The following is a 26,978-nucleotide window of genomic DNA, read 5'->3' as shown; positions in this document are numbered from 1 at the left end:
CCCCCTTTCCTCCTCCCAGCCCGGCCCCAACCGAGTGGTGCAGCCGCGGGTGCCGCCGCCGGGAGCCGCCTTCCCCGGTGCCCGAAGTGACACCATCTGTCAACTTCATTTAGACATTGCGGCCCTCAGCCACACGCCAGGGTGCCAGACGCCCAAAGGTAAAGTGCCAATCCTCTCTTTCTGGCCGGGACTGTAGGCTCCGGACCATTGTTTTAGTAAAGGGTGAAAGCCGACGCCCCAGGGTGCGGCCCCGGGCGATCGAGGACATTTTGGGAAGTTTGACCAGAGGGGTTTGGATACAGAAATCTGGCCCAGCTTCAGAGACTCTGGAAACCTGGGTCGATAGGACTCATGTTTGCATTTGATGCCACTTCCTTTTGGTTTCCCACTTCATGGTTTGTTTAGGGGGGGAAAAAAAAGCAACCAGAAGGCCCACCCTGAGATAAGCTCGATAGCTTTATTTCAATGAAATCCCGAAGCAGCCTGCAGCTGTAACGTTCTCAGTCTCATTTCTTACCCGCCCCAAAATGTGCCATCTCTAAGTTGCCTTCTGTAAGAGAACACACCATCCCAGTTGTGGCTTATTCTCTCTGTTAGAGTCCCGGCTCTGAGAGAGATGTGCCCTCAGGAGAAATCATTTCCAATGAGACCCGACAGTTAGTTATTGGATTACACGTGTAGGGAAATGTAGTCTGACCAGGGATAGGGGCTGGGAATCGGGAGGAGAGCAGGAGGCCAGGAGCAGGCCGGGCCACACAGGGGCTGATGGGGAGGCCCAGAGGAAAGATAGGGGACCAAATGAGAGACAGAGCCTGGCACCACTGTGCATCTATCTTAAAGGATCAAGGTGAAAGGGCATCTGTTGTTGCCTGGGGAAATGGGGGGACAGAAGAAGGGGAGATGGTGCAGGGACCCAGGTAAAGAATGCAGCAAAGACCCTTCCCTGCAGCAGAGCTGAGCCCCTTGAGGCTGGCACCAGCTCTCTGTGCCCCTGGAGTGCGTCAGGGACTGATCCTAGCTGGGAGTACTGGTGGGTCTGTAAAAGCAGAGGAAAGAGGGGGTGGGGAGGGGGAGGGGGGTTGGGCTGGGGCTGGCCCCAGACAGTGACCTGAAGTTGAGTGGAAGCAGGCTTTTTCCATCAAACCCTGCCTGGATACCACACACAGAGACCGAGTGTCAGTTTACTGCCCTGAGCCGGGCTCCTTTTCCCTAAGCTCCACAGTAATTAGACAAAGAAAACCTAAATTAGCTGAACAGGCGTCGACAGCTTCCTCCAGAGCACCCCTGGTACCTACATGGGAATGTGTCCGAAAATGGCCTGATTGTAGCCAAAAGTCAGCTAAGAAAACACCACCAAACCGAACTCAGTTTACCACTCATTTCCAAGAGAAAAAAGAAACAAGTCGCTCTTTTCCGGAAGGGATGTTTTGATTGAGTTGGAGTGGGGGGTTTGCAGTTGTTTCCACTTTCTAACATTTTTTTTTCTATAACTAACTGGTAAGCATTTGATGGGGACAGGTCCCCATTTATTCCATTCATTTTCCCCCCTCTTACTGTCTTTTGTCATTTTGTGTGAAATAATTAAAAAAAGTAATAACTAAATATGGAAGTAAAAACGTGCTCACTAAGTCTGAAAATGTGCTCTAAGTGTCTGAAAATAAATAAAATATAATCTGGAATGGGGAGGGTGGTAGTAATCTTCCTAGGTAGGAGGGACATCCAAGAGAAGAGTGGAAGAAGGAAGACTTTTTTTTTTTTTTTTTGTATGTGGGGAGAGGGACATTGTATTTGGGGAGCATTCATCAAGTAGATATCATTGTCATTTAGCCACAGACCCTCTCTGATTTTCTGCACCTAGGAATTCTAAGTGGCCCAGAGTATTGAGTGGGGGGGGGGGGAGTACCTGCTTTAAGACAGGCCTGAAAAAGTTGTAAGACCCCAGGACTCAAGAATAAAATTGAAACCCCAGGCAGCACCAGAACCTTCTATGCCGGCCATGGAGCATTTTAAGAATGGACGGAAACTATGGATGGAGCCTGTCTCCACACACACATACAAAAATACTTTGTGCTTGCTTAGGATTTTAAAATCCACATTCTACATATTTTGTTTTTAGCTTTTACTAATTCAACTTGTTAAATCATGAAGGATTTTTTTTTTCCAGGCTTCCTTCTCCATCCAAATAGCAATGATATCCATTTTACCAAAATTCTCTAAACTTTCAAGAAATCCCACTTATATTTTGGTGAGTGTCACAGGGCCCCAGGCAGCTCCTGGAAAGGCAGTGGGCACTGACCAACAGAGCCTGGGTGAGTTCTGCTGTCTTGAAGTCTGCTTTCTTTCCAGGGATCTAAATACTACCCTCTAGAAGGATGTGGAGCTTGGTGACCTTCAATTTTCGAGCAGGAAAGGTTTCTCTCCAGAACTCTTTCTTTGGAGCCCCCACTCTGATCATGTCCCTGGCAGAGGCTGCCTAAGATGACTTGCCATAAATCATCCATGGGCAAGTGATACAGCTGACCTATAGTGGGTGTCCAGGGCTCCAAATTCAATGCTTTTAAAAAAAAAAAAACCACATTGCAGCAAAATTTCTCTGTGCTTTGTTTTTATCACTGATTGGTATGAATTTATTGGGTAAGAATGATTGTGATAACAAATTAGACCAAATTATTTTTGCCTGGCAAGAATATAACTTTGTTTAGTAGGCAGGGTTTATTTATTTGTTTATGATTTTGGTGGTGTTGGTGATTGAACCCAGGGCTTCAGATGCATGTTAAGTAGGCTCTCTACCACCAACCCAGCCGACAGAGTTTAAGAGGAAACCTGTGTTTGTCTCGGAAGCACAGCCTTGCTTGGGTCAATTTTCCTCTCTAGGAGGTCCCTTATGATGGTGAACTCTCCTCCAATGACTTTAACTCCTTATAAGCAACAAAACATCTTGATCCCCCCCCCCTACGGAAAAGAAAGGTATGGTTCATTTAAATAATTCTAGATCAGCCCAGGCGCTTCTTGGTTAACCAGAAATATACAGCCCCAGGGTCCATCGGACCTTTTCTCCATCCGGGAGAAAAGGTCTAGGGCTGTGGGTTCCTTTCCCGCTCCCAAAACTTTAGATCCCACCCCTGCCCCAGCTCAAGGGAATGTAAACTTCGGGAAGCTTGGGTTTCTCCGATTTTGCTCTGTAATCAGTGTTTTATTCTAGGAAATCTCTTCATTATTGCGGTTTAAATCTTATGTTCTTAGCACGCTTCCTCTGCTTCGTGGGTTTTACATGAAATGGCTTAGACTAAACCGGTTACCGACGGGAGAGACGCATCTGCATCGACAAAGTTTACAGCCATTTAAGACACTGTTGGGGTAGTTCGCGCTCGGCGGCACCCCCCCTTCCTTCCGCCTGGGCTAGGGAGGAGGAAAATCTTTTCCCCAGGTCTGTCTGAAACTGGCTACGGTTTTCACCCTGGGTTTAGGAACTCTGTTACTAATGCGGGGGCATAGAGGATTCCCGAACTCCTTGGAGACCTTTCTAAATTTACACGGTAGGAGCTCATTGTTGGGGTTTAGGGATATCAGCGCAATTGTGAAAAGGACCGAAATGCACCACTATGCCTCCTGCAGAGACCTCTATAGAAACTTAAAGTTATCATAGAAAATTTGGCCGGGAACAGCATTAGGCTGTCGCTCCAATTCAGGGATTAGAGAGGGGAAAGTGGCTAGGAGGGGTAACTGGGAATTTTACACCTCTCCTGGCGTCTGCTCGCCTTCCTCGGTCCAGAACCCCCCAGACCTCCGGGTTTGAACAACAGCCACCCAATTCTGAATGTTTATTTGGATCGATTCTTCCGCTCTCCCAACGTTTATGTCCTGGGCAGGCATTTTTTTTTTTAATAGCCACCTTCCTGAGAGATCTGCTGATAGCCCCCATATCTTCTGGGCTGGGCTGTAGGCATGACTCCGTGAACCACTTGGCCAAGTCTGACGGTGCTTGCTGAGGGAGGAGAAAGATCCAATCTGCCAGACCCTCTATGCAAAGACCGGGCTTCTTCCACGCTTTCCAGATTGCAAGGCCAGGAACTCATCAGCTGGGAGAGCAAACTTTCGGGGTGCTCGCAGGAACCAGCCCACCGTCCTGCAGTGCACCCCAGTCCAGGTGCAGGTACAGCAGTACCAGGTGGAGTACTACTTAGACTTCATCCACAGCCTGCTGGTGTTGAAGGGTCGGGCTGCCAGGGGGCATAGAAGAGGGTTTCTATGGCGAGAGCAATTTGCTCCAAATAAAAGGCAGGGGAGAAAAGGCCTGGGTTGGAGCAGATCTGTCTCTGAGACTCTAAAGGGCGGCAGAACGAGTGGTCGCCCAGAAGAGAAATAAAATAATAGGGAAATCTGCACCGCACGTTCTTGCAATCAACTGTGGGCCCTGGTGACCGTCCGCACGTTAATTTTGTGTCCATTGTGCAGCTGGGAGGGAAGAAAATCAGCTTTAGGGCACAGGACCAAACTTTGAAGATGAAATAGATCCCGGAGGAGCCAGGCTGCGCTGTCTTGGGAGTAGGTGCAGCGCAGGGACCTGAGAACCTCTGGACCACCGCACCTCTTGGATGCACCCTCTTAGCTGCCTCCGCCCAGGGTACCCCTTCCCCCCTGGCCGGCATGCCTCTTATGGTGGCGAGGCCTCGGGTCTCCTCCTTCCGCCCACCTTCCGGGGCTCGAAATGAAGTAGCTTGGCCTCCCACACAAGTTAGGCAAGCGGGTGGGCCCTCTGAGCCCAGCCGGGAGGCGCCCGCAGGGCTGGAGTGGTCACCCCGGGCACAGAACCCAGGAGAGTAAGCTAAGGGCTGTGGGAGGCACCAGTCAACTGCTCCCGGAGATCCCAAGACTGATCCTAGATTGCCCCCCGCTGCAGAGGGGAAACCCGCTGCTGTGAGCCTGCTCCCAGGGAAGCGCCCTGGAGGTCCCAACCCAGTCCGGTCGGGTTTTCATCTCTCGTCTGGTTCCCCTCCTCTCCCCCTGCCCTCCCTTCCCCCCAAATAAATAAATATCTCCAAGGGCAGCGAACTCAGCAGGGCGCCGGACCCTACGCCTGGGCGATAGATGAACTTCCTGGCGCATCAAAACTCTGCTCCAGTCCTCCCCGCCGAGCTCAGGATATGGGGCGCGCTTGCTTCTCTTCTGAAAAGGAAACGTAGCTCTTCCAAAAATATAAATGAGCTCTGACGTCCAAATATTTCTTTTGTCCTCCAGCATCCTCTGTGGGGATAAATAAAATGTGCTCGGCGCCCAGAGGCTGACTTGGGACCTCGGGGCGCCCAGACGCCATCTCAGAAGAGCTGCCTTTTGGGAGTCCCCCCATCCCCTGTTCTCTCTCTCTGCCCCCAGCCTGGCGATGGGTCCCAGTCTGGGTATGAGGCCGCAGAGAAAGATATGGAGGGCAAAACCCCAGAGCCTTGGAGGAGAAAAGCTCCCGAGGTCGGTCCAAGTAGGAAGGAGATAAGACAAGAGGAGGCCAGAAAAGCTCAGGTCTTGCATCTTAGAAGAGTTTGGATCCCAAAGCTGCCTCTCCAGGTCCACTTTGCCTTCAGGGTTTTTACTCCTCCCTTGGAGCATGTGCCTACAGCTTTCCTCATGGGGCACCCAACGGACCCCCACCTCTATTCCTGGAGGATCCATGTGTGGTTGGGGCTGAGGGGGCCCGAGATAGGGCATCTCTGAGTGCTGTTGCTACTGGAGAAGCCAGGGAGCCAGTTCTGGGCTTGGTCCTCAAAGGTCTCATATGGTGAGCTCCTGAGGATGGCTTTGAGCCCAGTCATACTTAGCCACCCTTCAATCCCCAAGGATTTCCTCTCTAGTTGGGATAGGATTTTGGTTGGGGCCTGGAAATCTACACTAGGTTAAAACCACAGGCAACAGGATGGTAGAGAATCTAGCTAGTGGGAGTTCTTTAGGGAGATGCAATAAGGGTGAAATAGTCCTAGTGGAGGGAGTTGGCCTGAAGGTGTGTCCAGCATCTCCACTCTCCTTCTGGTTTCCTTGTCACCAATGGCCTTGGCAACCCAACAGTCTTTCAACCCACCTGTCCGTCTTTCTCCAATAAGTCACCCATATCCACACTGCCAGCCTGAAAGGCTTCCCTAAGTTAGTGGGTTCCAGCAAGAAGTCTCCACCTGCCCAGGGTCCACTCACTCACCTCTCATGCCCTATCACCCTGGCCATGAGGTTCTATTCCAGACCTGGGACTTGGTGGGGGTGCTGTTCAGCCGGCCACCCCCCCCTCTCTTCAGGGGGGTCTTTATTGATGAGGTGCCTCAAGAACCCCCGCCCAGAACTTCCCAGAGGGTTTAGACAATCCATCACCCACCACTTCAAGAATGCTTCCTCCCTTTCAAACACAATCCTTGCACACCAGACGGGCTGCGGTGGGGAGGGGAGCGCACTTGAAAAGAGAACAGCTATATAATCAACGTCAAAGCAGTCCCGCAACCTTTCAGAAACAGGGATTTGGGCCAAAAATCTCTCCAAATGATTTACGCGGCCTCCCTCGCCCTCTTCCCCACCTTCCACTTGACTCTTGCCTGTTTCTGCAGTTCTGCGGCCAGCACGGCCAACGCACATCCCTACTCTGTGTTGAAAGTCAACCCTGAAGGCTCTTCCATGGGTAGTTCGCATTTAAGGAGAGAAAGCGTTTTTCTTTTGGGGGTTCAGGGAGGGATCAGAATTTCGGCCTCGTTACCATGCTCTCAAGGCCTGGTCGCGGGGTATCTTCATGGAGAGGAATGAATTGGGAAGGCCAGGTGTGGCCCTTTGGAGTTGTCAAATAAGTGTCACCTTCCTTTTGAGAGTCCGAAGATTTTTGCGGTCTCAGGAGCTGCGCCTCCCCTTAGCCTTAGGCGCCAGGAATTCCTTCAGCTTCCGCTGGGTGGCGCCAGGCTCTCGGAAATCGCTGCCCGCGGGGCAGCCCAGGCGCGGTTCAACGCCACCGGCTCCCTTCCACCTGCTCTGGGCTCCCAACACCCATGGACCCTGTTCCCTGAGGCCCCGCGGCCCAGGCCCCATCCTCGGCCTGAGACAAGCCAGTGTTTTGCCCTCAGGTGGACACATAATTCCAAATACTGTCGCGCATCTCGTACTCCGTTGGCCATTGTAGAGCACATTCGGCTTTACCCCTCCGTTTCCACCTCCAGGGAAAAATGAGCCAGGCTCCTGACACTCCTGTATTGAACGCAAGGCACACCAGGCTTCGCAAGGCACAAGTGCAGAATCAGTTCAGGTATTTTGATTCCCGGCAGCAAGGGGCAGGCGCTGTGTCTTCATTTTTCAGCCTGGAGCTCCTGGAACTCTCTTGAGGTCTAGTAGAAAACGAATGAATGAACAAAGGAAACATCAAGCATCTGGAGGATGCAGGTTCGGGTTGGTCCTGCAGCGAAGAGTAGCTGGAAAGGCCTTCCTCTCTGTACCTTAGTGTGCTCACACGTGAAGCTATGTCTGACCTTCTTGTGTCTGTCCTGTCAAGAAGACAACTATTTACGTTCATAATTATCTCTCATTTTTGAACTAAAGAAAACCCTTGCGATTCCCTAAACTTGTGCTGATGAAAGTTTGCAAGATAAAAGGGGATTTGAGGGGTCCTTTTGGGGCAGGCTGGATCCAAACCGGGAGATAATATGCAGATAGGGTAGGCTCAACCAGGGGCTGTGAACTTGACGCCCAGGTATCACCCGCTGGCCTCTCTTCTTCGGTTGGTGTCTAATACTGAACTGGATTTCCTCTTTTCTGAGACAATAAGTTATTCTCCATAGTAACTGACTAAAAAAAAAAAAAACTCTAAAAATCAGCTTTAGTGGGGTAAAATTTACATACAATCAAACATCCATTTCTAATGAAGAGGTTGAGTATTTATAGATTGTCTTTTGTATTTGTTATTGTAAAACAAATACAAAAAAAAATCTCTTAGTACATAGTGAAGATGCCATGCAATAAGCCCTCCCACATCCATCACCTGAATGGAACAATTACCAAGGTTTTGCCACATTTACTTTATTAATCTCTTCTCATTCATTTCTTGCTAAAATTTTTTTAAAGCAAATCTAGACACTAGGTTTAAAAAAAAAGTATCTTACTACTTTTCACACTTTTCAGGTCTATTTCTCTCATACCTAAGATTGCATTTTGATGCAGACAAGCATAACCTTCCCTTAGGGAAGTTCAAACTTACAGGGGACACTTTGTTTTTGGATGTGAATTTTACTGAGAGAATTCTCCATCCTGGTGCTCCCCCCACCCCCAAGTGACTTTAAGTGACTTTAAGTCCTGAATTTGTTGGCTTTCCTTGGACTGCTGAATCCTGGGAGATGTTGACAAACTTTCCCTCCACCACTTTCAATGGAAGCTGGATGCATGCTGTCATTGTATTCTGTGAAAAGGGATATTCAGGTTCCTTCCATTGTCAGAGTCAACCCCACACTGCCCTCCATACACACATGCCAGATCATTCATACAGAATGTGTGGCAAGATCATATGTCCTTTGAAAATACCTATAAGTATGAATATGGGTGTATGCTTATTCATGGGGACTGTTCAGTAATTTTCAAATTGTTTATTCATATAGTGGCTAGCTGTTAGAGGATTTTTCATATTGTTTGAAAGTGCTTGTGGCAGAATTTAGGGAGAGGCAATCCTCTCCCTAATCCCACCACCAGATCACATGACTCTACACATATTTTACAAACATTTGTTCATTGATTGTCTGATTTTTCTAATCCTTGAACAATACAATGTTACCATTCTTAGCTTTTCCTTCACCCTCAATGGAACCTTCAGCAAATGAAGAGCTATGTGGTAGTTGTAGGTAATCTACCATGTACTGCTACCATGCACTACCATGTTCATAGTTGCACCTGCTCCCTGTGATTTTGGGTAAATAACTTAATGTTTCTAAGCTTCAGTTTCTATTATTTTTTTGTAAGATGGGAATAATAAAATTAAAATAATAATGTCTCTTCCCACGGTGACTATAAAAATGAAATAATGGTTGTAAAAAGCATTAACATTCTGACATATACACATTTATACTGTTATTTTTGGCCCAGTCCGGTAAAAAGCACTGTTTAGTTTTAAGGCATCCCATAAGTTTCATGCGTACTTGGGATCATTCCTTCCCTGAGCAATCTCTAGAACAAGCACATTTGGTTTAGTCCTTAATAAGGATAAGATACAATGGGTGCAATGTGTACAAATTGCCCGCTTCTTCAGGCTGGGGTGCCAGCTCTCCCGGATGTTTCTGGACTGTGGCTGGGGCTCCAACGCAAAGGGAGAATTCTAGAGAAGGAAAGAGAGACGTTTCTTTAGGTGGGGTCATTGCGGCTCCTGAATATATCTGACTCTTTCGCAGCACCCGGGCGGAGCAGGCACCCTCGCAGCGCGGCGCGGTTAGTGGTGTTTTGTAGGCTTGCTCTGGGCACCCTGGCTATGGCACAGGTGTGTGTGTGTGTGTGTGTGTGTAGTTGAGCATTATTTGGGGGGACTAATCAAGGAGGGACCAAGGCAGCAAGGTAGAGGGTCAGTCTCTTCTCGTGATCCAAAGCAGGGTCTGCTTTGCGGAAAAACCCGCGTTTTGCGTGGGCAGCTTGGGTTTGTGGGCGTTGGGCTCACTTACCCCGGGTCAAAACACCGATGTCTGGTCTGCATTGGATGAATTAGTTCTGAACCTAGAACCCAGAAGGCGTGAAAGTGTGACGGAAAGACACTGCCCGCGCTGCTGCAGGAGAGGCGAGCGCGCCTCTGCGGTTCTTCGCCAATGTGGCCGCGGGCAAGGCTACCCTTAGTATTTGTTTCAGAATGTGATTTTCTTCTTTCTGCCCTATTTCCTGTATGCTCTGGACCATTCGAAGGCAGGCTGCCGGGCAGAAGAACCCTCGCTGTCTGCATGCACCACCGAATCCTGGAGCCCTGGACAGCCGACAGTCGTGTGGGTCCCTAGTCCTCATTAGGCCAGGTTACAGGGGTCCACAAGGCACCCCAACTACACTTTTGAGGCTCCCAGCTCTGGCTATTTGTGAAGTATGGGATATTAAGGTTGTAAATAGATTTCGCCCATTTATTTATTTTTGTTTTGTTTTTCCTGTTTTTTCTCTTCCTTTTCCTTCTCTGATATTCTCTGCATTTACTAGTTATCTGACTTTGAACACGTTACTTTATCTTCCTGCACCTCGGTTTTGTCTTTTTTAATAATTGGGATCATAATTATAGTAACAGCGTTATTGGAAGGATTAAACGAATTAGTAAAAGCCAAATGCTTAGACCAGCGTGCGGTATGTGGGAAGCGCTCAATAGACATCGGTGTTGAAATCCATGGTGCAGATTCTTCTGAACTTGAAGTGGTAAGGGCTCCGCTTTCTCCGGGGTGATTTCACTTTGTGGCCCACCATGCTAAGGGTACCTTGGCCCCTGCGCCTGTCCCAACCCCAATGAAACTCCTGGGCTTAGTTTTTAGGATTTGATTTAAAGACTTAGGAGGGAGAAAGTACGAAAAGGCCCTGGCAGGAGCCTGAGGCAGAAAGCTTAAGCCCAGAGTAGCAGTGGCACGAAGCAGGTGCGCGTGGCCAGGCCAGGACTTTCTGGGCGCAGCTGGGGCTCCTGCTTATTGGGGCTGGTCCAGTTTTTTGAGAAGGGACTTGGCGTCGGGAGTCGGACTTGGTTTCGCGCTGCTGCTTCTTGCCTTGGAGGTAGCACTCCACCTGCTCAATGTTCGTGTTACTTGGGGTCTGGGAAGTGCGCAGCGCTTTGAGCAGCGGAGAGCAGGGGAGACTCCAAAATGGGAGGGTATCCTTCCAGGGTACGAATGGATCAGACAGGGAAGACATCGAGGGCGACAACTGTAGAAGTCAGGGGTGAAAGCACCCACAATATTTCCGTTTTGAAGTGTCCTCTCTCCCAAACATGACACTGGCCATCAGTTTGGTCCCCCGGCGAGGACCTGTCTCCAAACACTGCTTGGCAAAGTCAATCAACAGCCACTCTTAGGCTGTCGACCCCTGCGGTGAGATCAGCTCGGGCCTCTCTGGGACTTGGGAGGGGGCGCGGGGCCCAATGGCAGGGCTGCAGGCCTCTGGAAGGAGAAAGTGGCTCTGGCGGCGGCGGCACCGCGGCCGCAGGATGCGAGGCGCGAAACCTCAGGCAGCGCGGACGGCCCCTGGCACTGCGGGCTGGGCCGGCATTCAGGAGGAGGTCCGGACGCCGCTGCTCAGAGGAGCCAGGAGTGGGAGAGTGACAGGGGAAGTGACCTCTTGAACCTCATCAAATTCAAATACTATAAGAAGTTTTTTAAGGAAAGAAAAGCGGAAGGATAGGGAAATGGAGTTCACCTGAGGCTTGAATGGTCTTTTTTTAAGAGTTCCAGGCCCCTGGGGTTTGCAGATTTCTCTGCGGTAGACCGACTCTTGGTAATGAACTTTGGATTTTCCCTTAGGAGGGTGAAGCTACCAGCTGACTTCCTCCAATAGGAATATTTTACATATATAAACACCTTTGCAGTTTAATAGCCCTTTAAATAAATTATTCATATTAACTCTTGGTCAAACCAACCTGGCACAAAATAGCTTTTCTTTATCTCAGCTCTTTCTTTTTCTCCCTTCTTTTAATTACTGGCTTTTGCTGTTTAGGTTTCATCTTCAGGCAGGTAGTCAGGGTTTTTATGTGTCTAACTTTACCCTCTGCCCTAATGTAATTCCCTACATGACTTTCCCTATGAACATGGACAAAAGATAGACTCAGGATTTTATTTTCTTATTTGGATGGATAATGTACTTTTGAAAAAGCAAATGTCATTTCATTTGGCTTTTGTGGTTATTATCTAGCAAATGAGAGTGATTATGGAGTATCTGACTGCAGCAATTCTAATGAAAGTCACAGCTGCAAGTAGGACTTGACTAAAAAGACTTTGGCCCTCTGGATCAGCCAGACATTCACCTATTTTACTCTTCAAGTCTCTGGAGCTAAACTATGTCAAGAATCTGAGAAATTGGGAGTTGTTTCCATATGTCATCTTTTCATTCAGCAAAGTGGTGGTATTGGGGGGAATGCGGTTTAAACATTTTTTTCCTCCCATGAAAAGAAATGTTCTTTGGTGACATGAAAATATAGACTAAACCTCCAGAACCTGTGTCTTGGAGCAAAATGAGTGTGGAAAGCTAAGTAGGCCAATTGGGCAGACAGAATTTAGGGATGGAAGTTGAAGAAGACAGGGGCTGTGTAGATTCTTTGAACAATGATGCTCACCTGAATAAAAGGACAGTGCCTTTGGGGACTCTGCATTGTGTCAGAGAGAGCAAAGTCAAGTGGTGGGGAGTGACAGAATGGGTTTCCATAGAATTTTTCATATGAAAAACAGATTTAAGTGTCCCTTGCCCATCTCTGGTAAGATGCTTTGTGTAGGTGAGAGGATACATGCTGGTGTCTGGCTGAAGATATCTGTTCTACTGAACCCAGATAAAACAGAATTTAATAGACTCCATTTGTAATTTCTTACCTATGGAAAACTTTTTTTTTTTAATTGGAGGGCTCTCAGAAAAGATCTGAGACCTAAAACCTTTCCATTTGTAAATCAGTTTCAAAAAATGCAGTTGAGTTGTGCATTTTATGGCCATAAGGATTTAATAAAATGGAATAGAATTTAGGTGCATGTTGTAGGTAAGCATGACTGAAGAACAAGTTTAGTCATTTTGTTTTGTGTTTATTTTTGGACATCAGAATGTATAAGTTCTTAGTAATGTGAAAGGGATCAGAAATTTGGGGTGTCTTAAATTCATTCTAATGTATTTCTTATCCTTTTCTAACTAGGGAACTATTTCAAGGCCAATATTTGACTGATGTCTGGACTTTGGATGTTCCTGCAAATGAAGATTGGAGTTGGCAGTGTAGGTAATACCACCTAAAAATATTATTTTTCCTGACCTATGCATTTATACTCTTTACGTTTTTATATTCACTTTTCTGATATAATCACATAATGCAATTTACTTTCATATCTTGAATTAAAAAGTGGAATTTTAGGTGTCTTAAGTGATGCAGAAAAGCTCATTTGCATCATTAAAGTTACCTCTACGTCTTCCATTTAACCTATGTTTTTGCAGAATGCCCTGGGTTCCTTCCACAGTGCTATGGATTAGGTGTGAAGTGACCCCCAGAAATTCAAGTGTGAAAAATGCCAGGAAGTTTAGTGATACAAATGATTGGATTATGGGAGTTCTAACCTAATCAGTGTATTCATCGCCTGATAGGGATTAACTGGGTGGTAATTGTAGGCCAGTGGGGTGTGGCTGGGGGAAGTGGGTTACTGTGGGCACGCCTTTGAGGTTTATATTTTGTCCCTGGTGAGAAAGAGCTTTCTGTGCTTCCTGATTTTCATCCAATAAGCTGTTTTCCTCTGCCACACCCTTCCACAAGATGTTTGGCTTCACCTTGAACCCAGAGCAATGGATTTGTCTGTCTGTGGACTAAGACTTCTGAAGCTGTAAGTCAATTAAATTTGTCCTCTTCTAAAATTGTTCTTGTCAGCTTTTGGTCACAGTGGCAAAAAAGCTGATTAAAGCATCCAGAATCTGAAATACGAGACAAAACAAAAACCATTTCTTAACCCAGTTCATGTTGTCTTTAAACATTACTTTAAGAAAAGGATTAAATTTTGAAAATTTAAATGACTTTAAAAAGATTCTACATTTTTTAAATGTAATAACCTGCATTGCAATTTTTTGGGTAACTTGCTTGTCTTTTCTAGAGAACAGAAACAACTTGGCATATTTTCTAGAGAACAGAAACAACTTGGCATATTAGTCTTTGAAACTAGGAAAATGGAGTCATTAGAAGAGTAAAAGTAAACCCTGAAGTCAATGTAGCTTGACATTGCTAGTAATAATTGGGAATTTTGAAAGAAAGCAGTATGGTAGAATATGGTATAAAAATTTAAGTACTTTGCTATATGTAGAACATTTTCTAGATGTACTGGTATCCATACACAATCTAGGAATCCCTGAAGAAAGAAAATATACCAGACAACCAGGCAAAAATAGACAAATGGAATTACATCAAACTAAAAAGCTTTTGCACAGCAAAGGAAGCAATCAACAGGGTGAAAAGACAATGTACAGAATGAGAGAAAATATTTGCAAACTGAGCATCTGATGAGGAATTAATATCCAGAATATGTAAGGAAAACAACTCAATAGCAAAAACCCAAATAGTTCTATTAAAAAAATAGACAATAGCTAGACTGTGGAACCAACCCAGATGCCCTTCAATAGACGAATGGATTAAAAAATGTGGCATTTATACACAATGGAATATTACTCTGCATTAAAAAATGACAAAATCATAGAATTTGCAGGGAAATGGATGGCACTAGAGCAGATTATGCTAAGTGAAGCTAGCCAATCCCTAAAAAACAAATGCCAAATGTCTTCTTTGATATAAGGAGAGTAACTAAGAACAGAGTAGGGACGAAGAGCATGAGAAGAAGATTAACATTAAACAGAGATGAGAGGTGGGAGGGAAAGGGAGAGAGAAGGGAAATTGCATGGAAATGGAAGGAGACCCTCAGGGTTATACAAAAGAACATACAAGAGGAAATGAGGGGAAAGGGAAAAATAATACAAGGGGGAGAAATGAAGGTCAGTAGAGGGGGTAGAGAGAGAAGAGGGGTGGGGAGGGGAGGGGAGAGGGGATAGTAGAGGATAGGAAAGGTAGCAGAATACAACAGACACTAGTATGGCAATATGTAAATCAATGGATGTGTAATTGATGTGATTCTGCAATCTGTATATGGGCTAAAAATGGGAGTTCATAACCCACTTGAAGCAAAGTGTGAAAGATGATATATCAAGAACTATGTAATGTTTTGAACAACCAACAATAAAAAAAAGGAAAAAAAAATAGACAAACACCTTAAGAGACATTTCTCAAAAGAAGATATACAGATTTAAAAAAATGCTTAATCATCAGGAAATGCAAATTGAGACCAGAATGAGATGGCTATTCTAACTAGGGTGTGGTGCTATTATCAAAAGACAACCACTGTTGATGAGGGTGTAAAGAAAAGGGAACACATGCACACCAATAATGGGAATGTAAGTTAGTATGACCATTTTTGAAAATAATATGAAGGTTCCTCAAAAAATTAAAAAGAGTGGTACCACATGACCCAGTAATCCTGATAGTAGGTATATATAGAAAGGAAATGAAATCAGTATGTGGAAGAGATATCCACACTTCCATGTTCACAATAGTCAAGATGTGGAAACAACCCAAGTGTCCAAGAATGAATGAAAGGATAAATAAAATGTGATATTTTATATATATATATATAAAATACTATGCAGCTGTAAAAGGAATTTTCATTCTTCATACTGTTATTTCTGACAATATAGATGGACCAGGAGGACATTATGTTAAGAGAAATAAGCCAGGTGCAGAAAGGCACATTCTGTAAGATTGTATTCATTTGTAGAATCTAAAATAGTTAACAGCATATAAGTAAAGAGTAGAATAGTGGTTACTGGAGACTTGGAGCAGAGAGCAGGGATTGGGAGGGTAGAGACAGATTGCTCAGCAGACACAAAGTTACAGTTATATGGGAGAAGTAAGGTCTGATGATCTGTTGCACAGTAGGGTGATTACACATAACAATAATGTATTATGTATTTCAAAATACCTAGAAGAGAAGTTTTTCAATGGTCTTGCCATAAAGAAATGATATTAGGCAATGAATGTGCTAAAAACCCTGATTTGATTGTTGTGCAATGTATACATGTTTTAAAAATAACATTGTACCCCATAAATATATAAAATTATTGTGTCAATTAAGAAATGATGTATTATTTGCATGTACCATATGCATATCCTCCCATATACTTTAAATCATGTCTAGATTATTTATAATACATGATATGAGGTAAATACATATAAGTAGTTATGATAATCTATTTTTAGAGAATAAGGACCCAAAACCATCTATATATGTCCAGCACAGATACAATTTTTCTAAAATTTTAAATGTTTTCCATCCAGGGTTGGTTGAATCTGAGGATCTAAAACCTGTGAATATACAGGGCTGAGGGTATGTTTCTTTGGTTTGCCGGGTTTTTCTTCCTTTCCTGAACTGGTGTCAGCATCTCCATATTGTTAAGGATCTCTACTCTTTCCTTCCATTCCCTCCTGGTGCAATCACCCAGCAGTGATACCATTAGACCCCGGGTGGTCATGTAACCTGTGCCTGCCTATGCTACCACAGTGATTGGTCAAAGTACAGGCACAGGATCAACTTCTGTCATTTAGAGTCCTTCTCTGGTCTTGTTAGCAAAGACAGTAAGAGATAACTTTTCTTCATCTTTTTCTCCTGGATTAGGGCATCAAGAGTGCATACTTGGACGTTTCAGTAGCCATCTCATCACTTCTCTGGCTTTTTAGGGAAGCCCATTAGAATAGAAGAAACCAGTGCACAGACAGAAGCAGAGGCTGTAGAAACAGTGAGTGGGCTGACAGCATTGTTGGAGGTGGGTCCTGGAGTTTTCCTTAATCACCCAGTTCTGTTGTTTCCCAAACAGGTTTTAAGTGCCTGCTCTAAGCTGGGCACTCTAGGTCCTGGGAAATAATCAGGAAATGCACTCAAGTTCTCTGCTTTCAATGTTTAACTTTGAGGGATAGGGAGATAAATAGACAATAAGCAAATGCACAAGAATCTTTCAGCTAAAGAAAAGTGCTATAAGCATAGACCCTATCTGAATGAGAAAATAAGGTCCATGATGGTGATCCACCTTGGTGATAAGACAGAGAGATAAGATGTCTGGGAGCAGTCAACTATGAAATGATTTGGTGCAGATAAAGAGCAACAGATTCAGGGACCCTAATAAATGATTATAGGATGTTCAAAAAACATCAAGAAGAGCAAGGGACCTGGATTGTCCTTCCCCATTTAGGTGCTAGTTGTTTGGAATCAAAGAGACAGTGTTAATGGTACAGTCTGACCTTTGGGCTCTTCTTTTTCTATACAGTCAACCCTTAAACACCTGCCATTTTATTGCAACCACATGGCATTGCTGGACTTTTTCAGTATAGCTCAGTAGGTTACAATGCTTTTGACAGCCACCTGACTTTCCCTACCTTTTTTTTTAATATATGTATATATTTAGGTGTAGATGGACACAATACCTTTATTTTATTTATTTATATATGGTGCTGAGAATTGAACTCAGCACCTCACACATGCCAGGAAAGCACTCTACCACTGAGCTACAACCCAGCCTTCCCTACTTTTTACATGAAGCACTCACACTGTAATGGCACATGTAGGTAGGTGTGTTGATTTCTCCCATTTCAGTCACAGATCATTCCTAATTGCTGTAAGAACTGAAGTTGGGCCATAAGAGTATTACAGGTATGTAAAGCTGTTCAACACACTATTCAACCCATGCCAGGTGATGCTTCCAGGGCTGGAACTCAGAATGCTAGGAGGAGGTTCTGAAGAGAATCATGACTCTGATTCAAGAGATGAAGGATGGTACTCACGATGGGAAGCTCACATGTTTAAGGAGCATTTGGTTCTAAAGAGGTATTTTAATTGTGGTCTTTAAGGAGGTGAAGATTCACCTCCCAAAATCAAAAGTGGTTTGTCAAATTTTTAACCTATAATGAAACAGAATGTTATCAATTAGGATGGTTTAGGGTGCAAGCAATAGAATTCCTTACTCAAGGAGGCGTGAATATTAAGTGTGTTATCTCATCTAATAAGAGTACAGGCATATATTGGAGTAGGGCAGGTTTTGGAGCAGGTTGTTTAACTAGTCCACAGATATCTGGCTAAAAAATATAATTCATCCTAGAAATTATTTGTGTCCTGGTTGTTAGATAGCACCAGTGACAGTTATGTGCTTCATTATTTCCTTCATGATCCAAAAGGATAAAAGTGGAAAAGATGTCCAATAGTGGAATGGAAGTTTTCCCTTTTTGTTTTGTTGTTTGTTGTGGGGGGGGGGAAGGGACATCAACTTATATCCATGTTTCTCCCCAGACTGGTGACAGTCTCCAAGGGAAGGTTACAGATTTTCGAAGCCAATCATAGGCTTGTTCAATAGAATTGACTGGCACGACTCAGGACATCCTTCTAGAGATGGGAATGGGGCTACCCTTCTCTAAACCACACAGTCTCTTGCGTCTCATGTTCTCATGGGATTAAGAAATGAAATCAGGAGCAGTGGCACATTCCTGTAATCCCAGAGGCAAACAGAAGGTTGAGGCAGAATAAAATTTTATTTATCTCAAATTCTGTATCTGATTCTGTCTGAACATGGGGCATGGTGGAGTAGAAGCAAAAGAGCATCTTTCCTAAAACTGTCACTAGAATTACCTGTGGTACTAGGTACTAGGAATTTAAGAGCCTCACCTTACTAATATTCTATTGATGGACATTTGTATTCCTTCCAGTGTTTTGTGACTATCAGGAAATATCAATAATATCTTTATTATACTTTTATTTCCTGGAAATGAAATTGCTGGATGGAAAGATGTTAATAATTTTAAAGACTTTTGATTAAATTTTCAAATTGTTTTCTTTGCTTTACTAGACATGATAAGAGAAGCCCTTATTTCACTGCACTCTTTTCAGCTATGATTATTTTATAAAGAAGTGGTATCTCATGGTTGTTTTAATAAGATTTTTAAAATGTGCTGGAGGGTAAACAATTTTCCATGTATTTGCTAACCTAGTTATTTCCTGTAATCTCCATTTTACATATGAGAGAACCAAAGGTCAAGGAAGACAAAAGAATCCTTTTTAGTCCCTTATTCAGCATGGATGTAGGATTTACACCCAGGTTTTTCTAATGCCAAAGCTGTTGTTTATAACAACTGTTCTAGCTCACAGAAGACAGATGTATTTGAATGAATACATAAATTAAAATAACTGAAAGATCAAAAGAAATGTAATTGGAGTTTCCAAAGAGTATTCCAAGGAACCAGAGGCTTTTTAAATTCTCTGGTAATAAAACAATTCAATATACAAAAAGTTGGGAAACACCAGATCATATTTCCCATCTTGGAGGCTCAGCAAATCTTGGGATATTTAAAGGTTTTTGAGAAGTCTTACAGCAAAGAAACTGACTTAGTTTAACATTCCAGAAAAGTAGTGTTCCAAGGAACATGCTTTGGGAAATGCTGCTAATCATTGTACCTCTTATATTTGTTTCATGTTTTATTGCATTGGCTAGAATGTCTACATGGTGGTAAATGATATTGGTGATAATGAATATTTTATTGTCTCCCTCATTTAGTGAGAATGTTCCTACTATTTTGTCATTAACCATAATGTTGGGCATGAGTTTAAGATAGATTTGGATATCATTTATTATATTAAGAATGCTTAATTCTTATTTTCTGACTTAAAGAACCAGAAATGGATGTTGAATATGAAGTTTCTCATAGGAGAGAAAATTCAAAGATAGGCTATGAGATGAATATATGCAGCTCTGGGGGTTGAGCTAAGGGCTTTGTGCATGCTAGGCAAGCACTCTACCAGTGAACTACCTCTCCAGAACCTGGCAATATTTTTGCAGGAGGAGGGACTGCTTTCAAGGGCTGCTGTAAAAACACATGCATTTTCTCCCAGAAGGATGATATTTGGGTTTATTTATTATCTATTCCCAAGACTGAAGGATGTGGATGACATTTTTCTTGCTCATCATTTATTCAGCAAATATTTTTTGAGTGCCTATTGTGAACAAGATATGTCTCTAATAGCATTTAGTGTCTTGTGGTGCCTACATTGTCAACTTAAGCCGAGTTTTGAAGAGTTGGCTTTGAGGTGGGGCTATTGGCATCCTTATGATAATAGAACTGATGAGGCGGGGATTTCTGTCTTTGGTCTTCTCCTTTCTTCATTTTATCTCTCTCTCCTCACCCTTTCTCATGCTAGCCATGATGGACAAGCTTCTTCTATGCACTCCAACCTGACCCAACCCTGGCTCAGAAGTAGCATAAGTATTCAAAATAAAAACAGCACAGGAAGATTTTTTTTTTTTTTAATCATTCTGGACACAGAACTTTGCTTTTGGCTGGAGAAATCCTTGGAGATGGACTTGTTAGTCCTTGGGGGAAACTGGCAAAGAGGGATTGCGTTTGAGCTTTGGAAACCTTTTTTTTTTTTTTTTCCCACTAACAATTTCCTTGTCTACAAGTTTATGAGGCAGTAAATAGCCCCTGTGTGCATAATGAGTTCTGACATCATAAGTTCTATGGCACTTAAAAACAGCGGCCAACCAGTGCTTGCTTTTATTAACAGCACACCCTGAGGCTGAGCAATGAGCCCATCCCCGCCCAAATGTTCTATTATAAACCTTATTATAAAACCTTCCCTGGCCTTTCCCTGTCTTCAGTAAGGGCGTTTTTTCATGGTCCAAGTAATTTCCTCCCACCTTCCCTCCTCGAGGATTGTTAGAATGAGATGTAGTCAGATTATGCAAAGCCTGATTCCTACACATGTCTTCAATTTTGCCTATGGGTGCAGGGTGGTTTTAGGAGGAACTATGTAGTCCTAATCCAAGAGGGTGGCAGAATACAAGTTAGTTTCTGCCGTCTCTTTGACAGAACCTGTTGACTCCTACCTTCCCTTCCCTCTTGCTATTTATTGCCAATCTGGGACCTGTTGAAATTTTGGAAATTAATTAATTAATGTTCCTGTTGTTCCAGATTTTACCCAAGGCCTCTCACATTTTAGGCAAGTGCTGTAACACTGAGCTTGATCCCCAGCCATGGAAATTTTATTTGAATGAATGGAAAAAAAAAATGTAAGTTGAAACATAAGTGAAGGGAAGGCTCAGAAACTGGCGATGAAGTGTTAGTTCATAGTCTTTACGTTGCACTTTTTTTTTTTTTTTGTGAGGTCAGAAAGGTTTCAGAGGGACTAGGACAGATGTGGCTGAGGGTGTAAGCACATGCCAGGAGGCCCTGGGTTCCATCTCCAGTACCATAAAATAATAATAATAATAATAGTAATAATAATAATAACAAAAAATCATGACTAGGAAAGAAAACAAATAATTTTCCCTATGAGTGGAGAAAGCTTCCTTTTAGAATCCATAGTAATGAAGGCAAAGAGAGAGCTCAAGTGTGAAGATTTTCTGCCAGTTATTTTGTCTCTCCTGCCGCTGAGAGTGTCTGGCACTCTGATGAAGTCCATCGGAAACATAGATTGGAGTTTATGAAAGTGAGTCTTTTTGGTATCTCTGAGCCATTGAAGAGCCATCTGGCTTAATTTTTATAACTTAAAGGGGATTAAGAGAATCACTTTATGGTTCTGCTTCACGGGGTACACTGCTGGTCACAAAATGTCCTCGATCACATATAAACTGTTGCGAACATAAACACTGGTTTATTGTGGGGGAGCATACGTCCTCCTTTCTCTTCCTGTCCAACTTGATAGTATTTCTCCTTTAAATCGTTATCCAGAAGGTCTGTGTTTGGCAATCTGAAGTTTATAAAATAGACTTTTATCTTCCTTTTAAAATAGAAAGGGAGAATGTGTGCCTAAGGGTTCATCCTTTTCTTTTTTTGTGTGTTCCTGGAGATTGAGCCAATCCCCCTCCATGTAAAAAGTTATCTTGAGTCAGGGTCTCACTAAGTTGTCCAGGCCATCCTTGGATTTGCTATCCTCCTGCCTCAGCCTCCGAGTAGCTGGGGTTACAGGTGTATACCACCACACCAAGCTCAAAGGTCCATCCTTAAGAACAAAAATCTGACAACATTTTTGGGAGGTGCACATGGGCAATGGGCCAGCTCAGGAAGTAGAAAGGGAAGGAGATTGTCGTTTGAACTTCCAGTGTCCTCACTCAGGGCTGGACCCTGTGGATGGGGCTGTTCTTGGGTTGGTCCTGGACTGGGTTATGTCTTCATTATCTGGTTCCTTCAGAGTTGGACACCTGGTGGGATGAGGAGATGAGTGAGGCTGGACTTCCCACACACCAGGGACAGCCTCGGGGACACACGCCATTTTTTGTTTTGTGGCATTGGGTTTCCTCTGATACTACCTGCTATTGTTCATCCAGGGTCTTCTCTGTTCTCACCACACCCTCGTTTTTGATTCCAATATCTTTCATATGAACTGGCTTCTTTTTAAAAAAGTCTTAGGTTTCCCCATTTTTATTTTTATGTTTCCCTATTTTGATTAGGAGTGAGCTCTATTTATTCAAGGTGGTTATTCCAACTCTTCTCACTTTTTTTTTTAAAGTTGTTAATGGGCCTTTATGTATTTGTATGCAGGGATGTGAATTGAACCCAGTGCCTCACACGTACCCCTGAGCCCTGATCCCAGCTCCTCCCTTTGCCTTTGATATGGGAAAAGCTTGCTAAATTTCTTATTGTCAAAAAGTTCCTCTCATCCCAGGGACAAAAAGAAATGTCAAGTCGCATGCTGACATTTGTTCATAATCCCAGAAATATGGGAGGCTGAAGCAGGAGGACTGCAAGTTCAAGGCCAGCCTCAGCAATCTAGGGAAACTCTAAGCAACTTAGCAAGACCCAGTCCCAAAACAAAAAATAAAAAGGACTATGGATGTAGCTCAGTGGTAAAGCAACCCTGGGTTGAATCCTCAGTACTTAAAAAAAAAAAAAAAAAAAAAAGTCAGAAACAACCAAACAAAAAAGTCAAAGTTTTCCTGCTTTTCCAGGTCTGCACAATTCAAATGCAAAAACAATTTTTTTTCAAGTACTTTTTTTTTTTTTGGATGGAAATCAAATGTATAGTCCATTGGCCATGGTTTTTGCATAAAGCAGAGGGAAGTTTCCAGAACAATTCCACAACATATTCAAACTTCGTCCCCTCTTGCCTGGATCTTCACCTCTTGTGGTTGCACATTCTAAGTGGGAGAACACTTGCCTAGTAGGTGCAAGGCCCTGGGTTTGATCCCCCATAGCTGTGGGGATGATAGGCTCTGCATTTGGAGGCCACAGTAGGAGGTCTGCTCCACAGTTAATTCAGTATTGCAGGAAAATCAGCAAGATTTCCAAACCAGAGCAGACCCATGAAGGCAAGGATCCGAAATATCTGAGATTTTATCAACATGATTCCTGAAATGGGGATTTTTTTTTTTCTTCTACAAGTTTCTTTTTCCTTTTCCTTTTTTTTTTCTTAACTGAAATCTTTTTTCGAGTTTCATTGTTGCCGAATAGGTTATCTGTAGGTCAGAGAGTTCACAGGTTGTTTGGATTTCCTAAAATTGTGCTTTTCCCTAAATGTGGCACGAGAGATTGTTTTTGGACTGCTGAGTGTCTGGGGTGGCCCACTGAGGTCCACACAATGTCTCTATTTCTGTTTCTGTTGTCCCTAGTAAAGGTATTTCAGAGTTCCCTGGTCTTTAAGACTAAAACCAGCAGCAACCAATCTTGAACTTCTGAAGTTTCCGGTTAATTCTATGAAGTTTAGAATTCTTTAATTCTCTCTCTCTCTCTCTCTCTCTTTTTTTTTTTTTAATATTTTTTTCCATGACCTTCCAGTGGCCGGCTACATTTTGCAATACTTTTCCTTTTGATGAATAATTTTCCAGATATAGTATGTGGATGATTTTCAGTTTAGATACTCAGGCCATATAATGTCAGATGCAAATGCAGATGTTTCTGAGTTCATGGAATAGAGGATATAAATGTCCCAACTTTCCTGTATGCCTTGGGGAGCACCCGTTTTCCTATTTACAGAGAGGGATAAAAAAAAAAAATACAAGAAACAAAAAGCCAACCCAGCCACCCAGATTTGCTTAATTTCCTGTTTTCAATACTTGCACTTTAAATGAGTTCATTTACATATGAACTTCAATGGTGTGAGAGCATATGTGGGACACTTTTGATGAAAAAGCATTTTCCTTTAATCTGCACATGCTGTGGTTTGTGAGAAGGCTCCTTCACATGCGCAGGCAGACTGACTTATCAATATGGGAGGATTTAGCCCATGTATAGCACAGTTTAAAAATAAAACTTTTCTCGTGTAGTGACATGGTAAATCAATCCTAAGCCTCATTCTGAAAATTATATTTGAAAAGTGTATTTGGATCTCTTATTTTCAGTTACCATTCAGAACATAATTTGAGGCCCTAGAATGACATCATGTAATAATCTTCAGGTCTGTTGCTTCTTTGGGGGCACTTTGGAAATAAAGGAGCATTTGTTATTATAAAACTGTAGAACTGAGTTACCTCAATAGGATTTTTTAAGTTTTAATATTTTTTCATCTTTGATATGCTGATAATCTATAAGTGAACATTTGTAAACTTTCATATGTTTCAAAAACTGTTTATTAATGTATCACTGCATGCTAAGTGCTGTCTATTCCCAGGTGTACAAGGTAGATAAAATTTGCTGCCTGGCCGACACTGAAAAAAAATTCAGGGAAATTTGAAGTGGTAACAGGCTAGCTAATATTATAGGCTGAATTGTGTCCCCTCCGCCACTTTACTATCCCCTAGAACCTCAGAATGAGATTAAACTTGGAGATAGAGTCCTAAAAAGAGGTAATTAGATATAATGAGGCTTTGGAGTTGTTGCTAATGCAATGTTACTGGTGTCTCTTCAAGAAGAGATCAGGACACAGACACACGCCGAAAGGTGTGAAGACACTTTGTGTACAACCAGAGATATGAAAAATTGTGCTCTGTTGTGTAATATGTGTACTATGAATTGTGTAATATGAATTGTAATGAATTCTGCTGTCATATATAACAAATGAGAATAATAATAGTTAAATAAAAGATGCAGGGGGAAGACGGCCTTCCGAAAGTTAAGAAAAGAGCCCTCAGGAGAAACCAGCTCTGCCCATGCTTTGATCTTGGACTTCCTCCTCCAGAACCATGAGAAAAATAAACGTTTGTTGTTCAAGCTGCTTAGTTTATGGTACTTTGTTATGGCGGCCAGAGATCACTAATCCAGATAGACAGCTCCTTAACGAGATAGGAAAGGAATCGTGTTCCAGGGAGGGCACTGAGTCAAATGGCAGCCTTCTGCTATCTTGGTATAGGACCAGATAATACTGAAGTTTTTGAAAGTACCTATGGAATAAATTCTCATGTTTGACGGCTGTGCCTGTAATATATGGGGCAGACACATTGTTACTGCTTTAACTACGACACCTGTTATAGTTACGATTAATTATGGTTTGCAAATCTCCTGAACATGAGAGTCTGCTGGACCTCATCCCCTCAACTCTGTTTTAGGGCAGAGGATGGAGATGGTACCTGATGTGAAACAAAAAATCACCTTTACAGTTGAAAGATTCTGTCGTGAGCCTTGGAAAATTGTTTTCAAGGCAAGGGTAAAAGCAGGTTTTGTGTTAGGGACACTATTCACATCCTTGCTTTAATCTGGGAAGAAGTCGAGGTTCTGCTTTGCAGTCACATTTTTGTCCATGGTAAGTGGATAAATGTGGTTTGCATCACTCAGTGCCTTGGGAATGTCTTACGGGTTATTTCTGGAATGGGCAAAGTTCAGCACAGTCTGGAGCCAAAATGTCCCCATTATGGAGCCAATATAGTTTAAATGTTTATGACCCATCTCCAGAATGGTGTGCACATGTGAGAGGTTGACAGTGCAGTTTGAACGCATCCCCAGGAACAGGGAGAAAAGCTTCAGGGAAGCAAGAATGACGTGTGGGCTGTCCTTGATTGTCTTTTCTCTTTTGGAAGCCTGCAGCTGCCAGAGGAGGCCCAAGAAGACGTGGGTGTTTATGAAACTTCCTGTCCAGAGAAATCAAGTCTCCTGAGCCTGGTTAGAAGCTCAAAAGGCTACAGAAAAGACCAAGTTTCCTATGCCTCAATTTTCTTTCTGTTTTTGGATTTCACCTTCAGGACCAGTTCAACCCAGCATCCCTGAAGCTTCCAAATAAAACCATCAAGGATGGTAGATTTTTACAATGTGCTCTTGCAGATCTCTGGGGTGTCTGGGACCTTGACAGGGAGTCTGTGGGTTGAAACCATTTTCATTATAATACTAAGACGATATTTCCTTTTTACATGAGAGTACAATAGAGTTTTCCAAAAGCTCTATAGAATGTGACAATGTCATTGTTCTGGTGGGCAATGGAACGTGTGTTTGTGTATTCTTAGGTTCTCTAGAATTTTCTAAGTTAGTGTAGTCGAGGGGTATATGTGCACGTTTTTTGAGTTCAACTCCATTTGTCCTCAGTACTTTTGTTCTTGGTGTCTTAACTATTTCTACTGTAATCTTCATAAATTGCTATTTGGAAGTCCCAACAGTTTTCTTGCACTTGTACAGAAATATAACAAAATGTAAATAAACTTTTGTCTTCTTTCAGAATTTTATCTTTTTCTGAAAAAAAAAAACTCTTGTAAATTTGATAATTTTGTCTGAAATTGTTACTCTTTTAGAACCGAATATTTCATTTAAAAATAAAATGGAATTTATAACATATTTTCATTATTTTTGAGAGTGGATCATTAACTTTAAAAGAGGGGATTCGAAGATGTGCTTTCCCGAAGGTGCAGAAAGATGCTGAAGAGGACGGAGTTGAAGGGCAACATTTAATCCACAGACACTGGAAGAAATGGTAAATAAGAAATGAAAATGTGAAGAAAGCCATTTCCCACCTCAGCGCTGTAGATGTTAAAAATTCACTGTGTTGTGTCTTAGGCAACAGAAAAAAAAATGAAGTGTTATTATGGTGGTAATTAAGTTGTGACTTCATTTTTTTGGACCGATTATTCAGAGTTTTAAGAAAAAAACAATTGAGTATTTTAAACATAGACATGATGAGTTCCTTTAGAACTCCAAAATTATTTGTTACAGCTTTTCAAAGTCGACATGAAAGAACAACCAGCATCTTAGAGTAAGTAACCATATTGCACGGGCTGGGTAAGTGATCACACAGCTTAGGGAAGCCTTGCCCAGCCGGCTTTGCACTAGTAATGAAGAGTCAGCCAAGAGGTGGCACTGCCCCTCGCCAACA

General features: G+C 43.0%; 1 long non-coding RNA gene across 1 annotated transcript; it reads left to right on the top strand.

Annotated features, from left to right (window-relative positions):
- The first annotated feature begins 35 nt into the window (after nt 1-35).
- LOC124098659 (uncharacterized) lies at nt 36-26,978 on the top strand. The gene is made up of 3 exons (XR_006853657.2): nt 36-158; nt 12,830-12,910; nt 25,699-26,978. It is a non-coding gene; the product is annotated as an uncharacterized LOC124098659 (long non-coding RNA).

This window comes from Marmota monax, unplaced genomic scaffold (genome assembly GCF_021218885.2).
Source record: "Marmota monax isolate L192 unplaced genomic scaffold, Marmota_monax_Labrador192_F-V1.1 WCK01_AAM20220418_F8-fsc00029, whole genome shotgun sequence".
Classification (NCBI taxonomy): Eukaryota; Metazoa; Chordata; class Mammalia; order Rodentia; family Sciuridae; genus Marmota; species Marmota monax.
This window is presented reverse-complemented; position numbering and strand designations above follow the sequence as displayed.